The 10607-nt window shown below is 45.3% G+C and overlaps 1 long non-coding RNA gene across 1 annotated transcript; it reads right to left on the bottom strand.

Annotated features, from left to right (window-relative positions):
- Positions 1-1424: 1424 nt before the first annotated feature.
- Positions 1425-9425, bottom strand: LOC124520733 (uncharacterized). Its single transcript, XR_006964395.1, has 2 exons — positions 9038-9425; positions 1425-2197 (listed from the first exon to the last, which is right to left on the bottom strand). It is a non-coding gene; the product is annotated as an uncharacterized LOC124520733 (long non-coding RNA).
- Between the last annotated feature and the right edge of the window lie 1182 nt (positions 9426-10607).

Genomic DNA, 10607 nt, shown 5'->3' with positions numbered 1-10607 from the left:
CAAAGTCCTGCAAGTATTTTCTCTCAAAAATGAGGTAATCCTGCAGACTTTCTGCTACTCCAAGGGGCCTTCCCAGATAAAATTGCCTTTTTGTCCCACCCAGCACCATTGAACTTCCTCCTCCATTTCGCCTATTGAATCCTGCTGAGTGACGATCCCTTGCCTCCTGTGTAACACCAACATGCTCTAGTCCTCACCAAAATCAACACCCTCAGAAATAGAAGCAAATATAAAATCTGAATAGGCTCTGTCAACGTGGAGAAATCACCAACCGGCTGGAGGAGAGCCCCAGAGCTCATGGTGAGGGTTGTCACGCTTTACCAGATACTTCCAAGTTATCCAATTCATATTTAAGGGAGCTGAATCACAGAAGCCAAAAGATTCCCGGTCGGAGGAGACCAAGGGGATAGAGAAGGGGGATCTGAGTTTTGTTTTCCTTGTGGCAAAATAAAGAGATTGGATTACACAATTTCTAAAGTCACCTCCAAAGTGAGCAGTTACCATTGCTAAATTATTAGCCCAAAGCTATTATCCTGGTAACTGCCTAAGAAAAAGTAGCACCAATGGTGAAGAAGGCTGAATCTACCGTGTATCTCAAAGCAACTTAATTCTCTCTCCTTTCCTTCTTCTTATGTGCTTCACCCAGTTGAAATCGTATTTCCAAGGAAACCATTTAGGGGATAAAGAAGTTCCCAAAGGACAACACACAAGCACACTGGAGAGTCTATAAGAGGAAAAACATACCTAGCTGCCCTACTTTGCTTGGAACCAGCTTCCCTGTCCCACCCCCCTACCCCCCGGCCCATGTTTGCCACTATTCCAGACTGCTTCCCACTGGGATTTTCCACTGATCATGTGATAACATTTAGGCCAAGTGGGAATAAAAATATTAAATGAAGTAATATGTAACTGCTAAGAAAGAAATCAGTGATTGTTATTTTAAGTATATGTTTTTTAGGGTTTTTTAAAAATTTATTTTAAGAGAGAGAGAGAGAGAACATGTGCATGAGCAGAGGAGGGACAGAGAGAGAGAGAAAGAGAGAATCCCAAGCAGGCTCTATGTTGTCTGCACACAACTAGAGTCCAATGCTGGGTTCCATCTCATGAGCCATGAGATCATGACCTGAGCCGAAACCACGAGTCGGACACTTAACTGACTGAGCCACCCAGGATCCCCTAAATATATGTTTTTAAGACACTATAGGGGCACCTGGGTGGCTCAGTCGGTTGAGCGTCCGACTTCGGCTCAGGTCATGATCTCGCGGTCTGTGAGTTCGAGCCCCGCGTCAGGCTCTGGGTTGACAGCTCGGAGCCTGGAGTCTGCTTCTGATTCAGGGTCTCCCTCTCTCTCTGCCCCTCCCCCGTTCATGCTCTGTCTCTGTCTGTCTCAAAAATAAATAAAAACGTTAAAAAAATTTTTTTTAAAAAAGACACTATAATATTCTAAGACCTGGAAATCAAACAAAAGAGAAAACGCAACGGTGGTGTTTGGCTTTAGTAACAAGATGACTTTAGCTACCAGGTAGCACGTCCCTGCAAAGAGCCCTGTGGATGTCACTCTAGAAAGGCAGCTGCCTGTCCGTTATAGCAATGTCCGTGTAGCAATGTCACTACACAATTCCTTAACATATCCACCCCCGGGATTGGATCACTTGCTTTGGAAATGTCTCTCAATCAGCTATCCTTTTACCCCGTCGTGGTCAACAAACACAAGTTCAGTGGAACTGCTGGGATCCCAGCCCCCATGGGGCTGCCTGCCTTCAGCCTTCCTCTAGCTTGTCGAAGGCCATCAAATTAACTGTCTTAATTTGCCACTTTGATCTTTGACCATCTTCCTCCCCCGCTTAAAATCCCGCTCAGTGTCCCATTAGGTATGGAATTCAGTCCAAACTTTGGCCTCGCACATGCTGCTCTCTACAATCTCCTATTCCAGTCTCCCCCTCTTCCCTTTCACTGCCGCCACAGGCTTGACCCAACCAAAACCCAGAAGGCAAGGCGGCCCGGTGATGTAGCCTCTTCCCACAGCCTCTTGTGGCCCAGAGCAGCTGGGAAAGGAGAGGGACTGGATGCAGAAAACAGAGAGGCATCAACACAGCCACAAATGTCAGTTTTCCTTTTTCCTTTTTTTCTTTCTTTTTTTCCAGGCGAAAATGTCATTTTTTAAATGTAGAAACGCAGAAAATCGCACCCAAGGTACCTGAAAAAAATAAAGAGGTAATATTCTTAGTCTTGGGGTCGGCCTTCCTAAAGTGGCGGAGTTTGGGCTGGACCCCAGGCAGTTTGTCTCCAGAGCATGTGCTTTACATATTTGTGTACAGAAATATATACAAATGTAAACAAAAGATCTTAAAAGGTTAAAACATCAAAAAGTATGTTGTAAAAATCCAAAACCTATTTAATTTTAGTAATAAATCGAAACGCATCTGTGACAATATTGTAAACTATCATATTGGCAAAGTTTTAATATAATCCATCACCCTACTATTGTCCTATTGACTATGAGTCAATGGACAGAAGCATACACTAATATAACTTTCTTAGAGTCGTTTGGGCAACAAATATCAACATCCTTAAATTTTTTGCACCCTTAGACTTTGATCCTAACGAATAAATTACGAATGTGCACAAAGATGTATCAACAAAGAGGTTTAGGGCAGAAGAGCCTAAAAATGACCAAGTATTTGGATAAATATTAAATCTCCCTAAAAAGAAAATGGTTAAATTATGATATAACTATATAACAAAATACGAGGCAACCATAAAATACGATATTCTAAAAGATTGCTTTGCCATGCAAAGATATTCAAACATACTGTTAAAAGAAAAAGAAAATTAAAAAATATTGTGAGTAGGGCAATACTGCTTATGTTAAAATATGCATTTTAAAAGGCTAAAGAATAATATAGAATGTTATCAGTGGATATCTTTGAGTGACAAGATTTGAGTGGTTTTTATGCATTTCTTTCTTGCTTATCTATACTTCTCAAATTTTCTGCATGAAATACTTTTGTAATAAGAAAAGCACAATAAAAACATTATAAATTAATAGAAAATTGCTTCTGTTCTATGCAGAGTGATTTTGCACAATGATTCCAAGCTGCTTAATGATGCCATCCAGGCTGTGTATCGTATGATTCCGGTAGGCATATTCTCTGGGAAGTCGGGCTTTATTTCCAAATAAAATGTAAAATAATAATCTTATATTTCAAAATAATTTTTCCAAGTACAGGAAAGGGGCAACACGCGGCGTAAGGGACTTCATCGTATCAAAAACGGGCAGCCTGAAGACAAGGACACTGACCTCTTCATTCACCCTCTTGGGCTGCAACCTTTACACCAAGCTGCTTTGTACCAAAACTTCCAATGCCTGCAAATCCCTTTGTGAAACTACACCATAGAAAGAAAGAAAGAAAGAGCCCTTGTCTAGCAGCTAAAGGCAATCTGCCAATTTATTTCCATCCTTCATCTAATTGTCATTTGGCCAGCTAAGTGCAAAAGGTAACCAGAGACAGGGAAGAAGGCTACTTGCTGATAAGAATGATAGATAAGTAAATAAAACATTCATAAGAGTCAGTTCTCTATGTCTCAGACCCATTTTATGTGACTCTCAGTGAACGTTCAAAGAATCAATGTCACATGGAAAAAAAAATGGACCCTGGGACAAAATAATGACACGGGATGCAGATACGCACATGGTAAAATTTTTTTAACATTTATTCACTTTTGAGAGACAGAACATGAGTGGGGGAGGGGCAGACAGAGAACCTGAATGAAGCAGGCTCCAGGCTCCGAGCTGTCCTCACGGAGCGCAACGCGGGGCTCGAACCCGTGAACAGTGAGATCGTGACCTGAGCCGAAGTCAGACCTACGGGGCCACCCAGGCGCCCCAGATACGCATATTGAAAACGAATATGATATGAGGAGAAAATACCTGGAGGAGGGCTGCTCCTTGACTAGAGCCTTCCAGTCCTTCGAGAAGGAATGTTGTCCCGTGCTATTTGGAAATACCGCCCAGGTGAAGCTGACCACACTGGGTGTCGGATACTTGCACTGTGTCCCTACTGTGACATACACGGAAGAATGGATATATATTCACTTTACTTGTGCATTCGGTCTGGTATTTGATAAGTAGCCGGCCCTCGACGTACCTATGTTAAATAGATACCTCTCCGAAATGTGAAAAAAGATCATTTGAAGCTAAGAAAATGACTTCTTCTTTTTGGTGTTCAAGTGCTATATGCTCCAGTAGAGGTCAGTCTCTCACAATCGATTCAAGGACATGGAGAAGCCCCTCCCTCCCGACCTTATCACCCTCAAAATCCTCCCTTTCTAGTTGATGGTACAGTAGAAAGAATCCCACCAATTAAAGTCATTACATGATGGCTGAGGGCAAGTTATTTAAACTTTCTAAACTGCAGCGTCTTTATCTGTAAAACGGAGGAGAAGAAGGCGGCAGCGTTTTATAAGTGAAGTTATGTAACAGAATCCAGCACAGTATCAGGCACAAAACGCATGCTGGTGAATGCGGTTTCCTGCCTTTTTCTTTCCTCATTAAAAATCTCTCCATTCCTTCTTCGGAGATAAGGCAAATACCCCTACAAAAGGCCCTGACGGGCTTGACTTCACACTGAGTTATCAATCACCAATCGTAGATCCTTTCTTAAGACCCGCTTCTAAAAGGAAGGGAGAAGTGGGTGCCAGCAGGAGACAGAAGACAAAGACGGAGAAACTATGGAGGGGCTAGAACGGCCTAGAAAGAAAACAGTGGACTGAAAGCTAAGGTGGCAACGTCACCTAGTATTAGTTCTCAGAACACCAAAATTGGGTGAAAACATTCACATTTTTAGGAGCTAGACACACATACTAAAGTCTAGCGATTCTATAAAATAACCTTCAGGTCAAAATCACAAAAGACATTAGAGGACAGGTGTTGGGAGCCCCAGGCCCTTGCCCCCAACCACCCCCTCCACATCCTGCAGGAGCGGAAGAGCACACTCATTAACAGCGAGGAACATGGGCACATGGTTCTAGCTCTCATCCTGCCGTGGAAGCTGGCAGACCCGAGACAAATTGGCCTCGTTTCTCACCTCCGTAAATTGGGGACAGCAATGACTCACTCACGAATTGCCGAACAGGTAAATAGGATAATAGACGTGGCACATTTAGCATGATGCCTGGCAATTTAGGTCCTCAAAAATTGGGAATGTCTATTAACTAGCTGTGCGGTTCTAGAAAGGAACCTTGTTTCTGGACATTAGTTTCCTCATCGCTAGAAGGGGGAGAAAGGGATTAAGAGAGGACTTCTAGGGCCCTTCTAGAACAAAAATTTGTTTGATTCTCATGCAGAGGCCCAGCCTCGCTTTGGTCAACTCTCTCGTGGGGCCGGGCAGCTTGAACTCAGGGACATGGCCCGCAGGCCGCAGCCTGAGCTCTGACAGCTGCTTCCATCATGCAAAGTGATAGGACAATGTGGCAAAAGAACCCGTGAGAGAAAAAGATTCCATCCAGGCCAATTTGAAGAGAAAGACTTTGTCAAGATCATTTTAAAAACGAAACGTGACTTCCTCTTTTTCTTTTTTTTTTTTGTTTAAGGTCAAGCAATGAGAAGGGATACCAAGCTGGGCTTAGTCTCCAGAGGCTTCTGCAGGATCACATGTCTCTTCAGAAATGCCATTTTAACTGATGTAAGTGTGAAGGAGTTAGAACCCCAGGGATTAAATTTCTGCTGAAATACACATGTTTCTTGGGGGAAAAAATGAGCTCTTGACCCAGAGCATGCAAAGCTTTTTGGAAAACTCTTCTAAGCCTGATATGGAGGGTATCAGATGCCGCTGGCCTTTCAGGGCTCCCCCCATGATGTAGGTTAGCACAAGATCACACCTGGCCGTGCCGGCCTTGGGGCCGGGGACGGGGGAGGGGAGGGACACCTGTCTTAGCTTGTCTCACATGTACACACACACATTCTCAGGCCTGGGAACTTTTTTCCCCCACAAAGACATGTTTTATGACTACACTTGTATTTTTATGACAAAACAATCCCACATTCGTCTGACAGGAAGTGGGGTCTCAGTAGCCTGGGCTCTGCCAGGCCAGCCCGTCATGGCCCCGCTCACCTACTGGGGGACACGCTGCCGGGGGCGAGGCTGCTTTAGGAGTGGGTCACAGTGTGCGCCCCACCAGCCTCCTGGTGACAGAGTCAGCTACAGTCTGTCCCAAAGAGCGTTTGACTCTCATTGCCGTCCCCAGGCAACCGAATGATCTGTCCTCACTGCAGAGTGAGTTCGCATCTCCTAGAATTGTGTGTAAACGGAGTCCTACCCTGTGTACTCTCTTATACTCTTTTTGTTGTTGTTGTTTTTTGGTCTGGAATTTTTGCATTCAGTGTAACAATTTTGAGATGTATTCCCTGCATGTATCAATAGTCCGCTTCTTTTCGTTTCCGGGTAGTGCTGCGTCGTAGGGGTAGATTGCACAGTGTGCTTGTCCACTCACCTGGACAGGGGTGGACGTTTTGGTTGCCTCCAGTTTGAGTCTGTTACAAATAAAGCTGCTATGAATATCTGTGCATAAAATTAAAAAAAAAAAAAAGAGTGTTTGGCTTTCGAAAGAAGATCTAAATGCAAGTCTTGGGTGCTGTCTCACCTCTCTCGGCCTCAGTGTCCTCAGCTCTCAAAAAGGTGCAATACATCCTCCCCCCACAACTGTTGCAAAAATTAAGTGGCGTAAAGCATGGGAAGGGTTTTTATAAAGATCTGTATGTGAGGGGCACCTGGGTGGCTCAGTCGGTTGAGCGTCCGGCTTCGGCTCAGGTCATGATCTCACAGTTTGTGGGTTCGAGCCCTGCATCTGGCTCTGTGCTGATGGCTCAGAGCCTGGAGCCTGCTTCGGATTCTGTGTCTCCCTCTCTCTCTGCTCCTCCCCCGCTCACGCTCTCTCTTTCTCCTTCAAAAATAAATTTAAAAAACATTTAAAAAAAGATCTATATGTGATATTAATTTTCCCATCAATAATTATTCACTCATAATCAGGCGCTACTGGCCAAAGGTAATGGGAGAAATTTTGCTGTGTGTCTGAGCGTGAGTGTGCAAGCAAGTGTGTGCGTGTATAAGAACACACTCTGCATAGAACCGGGCAACATGAATAAGTGCAAATCAGTGCCCTATCCCCCACAGTCAGCACCCACCATTTACATGGGGCAAAATCAGTGAGCACCTAAAAAGATGAATAAGTCACACTAGACAGCAAAGTGGAAAGATGTCCCCCAGGAGCACAGGGATCTTCACCCTGGACAGTGACAACCAGAAAGCAAGATAGAAGCATGAACCACAGTAGTCTTCCTAGAGGATGGGAGATCCAGACTTTAAAGCAAGGCAGGGAGGACATGGTAAGTAACACATACTCGCTCAAGGATCTGCCCGCAGCCTATTGTCCTGAATGAGTGAAGAAAACGGAGGCAAAAGCAGGCCCTTGAAGTGCTTATAGCATAAACCCTTCTCACTGCAACAGGGTTGGTACTTAGCAAACTTCCCATGCTCTTTTTTTTTTTTAATGTTTATTTTTGACAGAGAGAGACAGAGACAGAGTGCAAGCAGAGGGGGAGACAGAGGGAGTCACAGAATCCAAAGCAGTCTCCAGGCTCTGAGTTGTCAGCACACAGCCAGATGCAGGGCTCAAACGCACACACTGCAAGATCATGACCAGAGCCAAAGTTGGACGCTTAACCAACTGAGCCACCCAGGCGCCCTTGCTCTCTCTCTCTTTTTAATGTTTATTTATTTTTGAGAGAGAGAGAGAGAGAGAGAGAGAGCAGGGGAGGGGCAGAGAGAAAGAAGGAGAGAGAGAATCTGAAGCAGGCTGTCCCCAGGTCCCATAGCACCCCCCCCCCCCCGCTGTGCTCTTTTCTGATCAAAAAAGGCCTGTGTCATGTCACTATGCCTGCTGATTTTCAGCCCTGACTGGGCAATACACACAGCCAGAAAGAAGTGAGCTGTCACACTTCCCTGCTTGAGTGACAACGATGCTCCAGTATCAGTAGCAGCAGGACCCTCTGAAGGCCAAAATGAAGGTCGGGGAGGAAGAGAAAAGAGCTGGTTGGGGATCTGTGAGAAACGGAGACACTCTCCCAGCCTGCCCAGCCAACATTTGGCTGTCTCCTCCCCATCAAGCGGAAGATGAGAGAGAACACAATAAGCAAGCCAGCTCTAGAAACAGGAACAGCAGAGTCGCAGGCAGGAGCAGGCCACTGTACGGAACCCCGGGTCACTCGACGAAAGTCTGCGTTAACGAGTGGGGGGCACCACACCCCCATCTTGCCCTAGCTAACTCTCAGAAAGTGGCAGGCAGGCTTACAGCCTGGAACTAAAATGCTCCTCTCTGAGGAACATGACAGGCCCAAGGAGGGGAGGACCCCAAATACCTACAGGTATTGGCATTTCATGGCCAACGAATTATCCGGATTCTCACTTGACTACCCTATAGTAAGACCCAGCGACCAAAGTGAGGAAGCCATACACATTCCGCCTTTGCGTAATTTGCCCTACATTAGGTGGCTAACAGGTATCTGAGATTGGAGGAAAGCCAAGCACACAAAAGACAGAGGAAGAAAGACAAAAAACGTAGTCGAAGAAAACATTTTAAAACCTACCAAATTTAACATAAGAGATGCAAGCAAGGCTGAAACAAAATTAAGGCCTATGAAACAAACTGAGTACTGATGGTTGCGGAATAGAGTGCCATTTAAGAAAGAACTCCCCCCCCCCCACAAAAAAAAAGTCTTGGAAATTTAGAAATATGCCGACAGAAACATAAAAATTTGAAAGGGTTAGAACAAAAAGTTGAGAAAACTTTGAGGAAGCGTCACAAGAAGAGAAGGAGATAAGCGACACACGGCGAAACTAGAAGAAAATTGGACAATCCCAGAGGTAAACGAGACGGACTGTAGGAATCCTAGAAAGTTCCAGAAAACGGGGGAGTTCAAATGAAGACATTTTCCTAAAGCTGAATAGTTTCCAGATCTAAAGGACCCAACGATGCCTACCTTCATCACCGAAAGGAAGGCCCACCCCTGGTACTTCATGGGAAATGTCAGGATACCAAGCTTACAGAGAAGATTGCAAAACTTCCAGCAATGCCGGTAGTCGGAAGACCTCCGTGCCGGGTCTTAAGCTATCGCCCCTCAGCGCCAGTCCATCCAGAGTGGGACAGCGGGGACTCTGCCAACCATATCTCTCCTGGGCTCGTAGGCTTCCGGCTGTCGGTAGGTGGCACAGAGGGGGCTGGAAGCCCGGATGAGGAACGAGGACACGCTGGCTCCTGCCTCCTTCTAGGCCTGTCCGCATCATCTCTGTCACAGCCCTTTCCCTGGCTGTGGCAGCCCATCAGTCTCCAGGCTCTGGGTATTTTATTTTTCTAGAACTCCAGAGCCAACCGCCTGCTTCGGCGATCTTAGCATCGATCTGCAACACTTCCTCCTTCGGGGCCTGGTGCCGGAGCCCCACGAAACTCCTCCTTGGAGCTTCCGGGTTCTAGTTACCCTAACCCCTTCTCTTTGTTGCTCTCACGAGGCTTCCTGCAGCCACTCTCTTTGTATTACCTCAGTGTCCCTTTTTCATTTTTTCAGCTGGCAACACCTAGATTTTGGCCCGGCAATACTGATTTTAGGGTTTTTGTTTTTTGGTTTTTGGTTTTTGGTTTTTTGCCTCCAGAACTGTGAAAGAAAACATTTCTTCTGTTCTTCAAGCCACTAAGTTTGTGGTAATTTGTTACACGGAATAGATACGGGGGTGGGGGGTGGTGTAGAATAAAAGATAGGGATACATTTACACATGCTATAGTCGGAAGTCAATAGACTTAGTCCAAAATGGAAAAATCAGAAAATTGTAATGAGTGCAAGAGGTGACCGTCAGAAGGCAGAGTTACTATAATCGATCTAGAGACTGGAAATGAGGGGAGAGAGGGCTGTTTTTTGTTAAAGGACATCTAGGGCTATCTGGTTTTGTACACCATATGACATTTAAACTGTATTAACTTATTTTGAAAAACTCAAGGGGAGGAAACTGGATCAATTCATCCTCTTTTCAAGAAGTATTTTTGTCAACCCCTCTTTCTGGACATAGCAGAGAGGAATGCTGTGAGAGTACAAATCAGGGAGTGGAAGAGACAGAAAGCCATTTATTCTTTTTTTTTTAATGTGTATTTATTTTTGAGAGAGAGACAGAGCATGAGCGGAGGAGGGGCAGAGAGAGAGGGAGACACAGGATCCGAAGCAGGCTCCGGGTTCCGAGCTGTCAGCACAGAGCCCGACTTGGGGCTCGAACTCACAAACCGTGAGATCATGACCTGAGTCGAAGTCAGGTGCTCAGCCGACTGAGCCACCCAGGTGCCCCAGTATTATGGCCCATTCTATGTGCAAAGCTCTGTAGAAGGCACCGTACAAAAGTAACGCCTCTACTCCTCATGATAACCTGTGAGACAGACATGAGTTTAGAGATAAAGACACTGAGTCTTGGGGAGATAAAGTAACTTTCAGCAAGAGCACACTTCTTGGTCTATTTTCCCCAAAGCCTTTTACTCTGTTCTCCATCTATCTGCACCATGCAGACAGGACA

This window comes from Lynx rufus, unplaced genomic scaffold, assembly GCF_022079265.1.
Source record: "Lynx rufus isolate CCGP_SWC_20201006 ecotype Redwood Valley unplaced genomic scaffold, mLynRuf1.p SCAF_3, whole genome shotgun sequence".
Taxonomy (NCBI): domain Eukaryota; kingdom Metazoa; phylum Chordata; class Mammalia; order Carnivora; family Felidae; genus Lynx; species Lynx rufus.
This window is presented reverse-complemented; position numbering and strand designations above follow the sequence as displayed.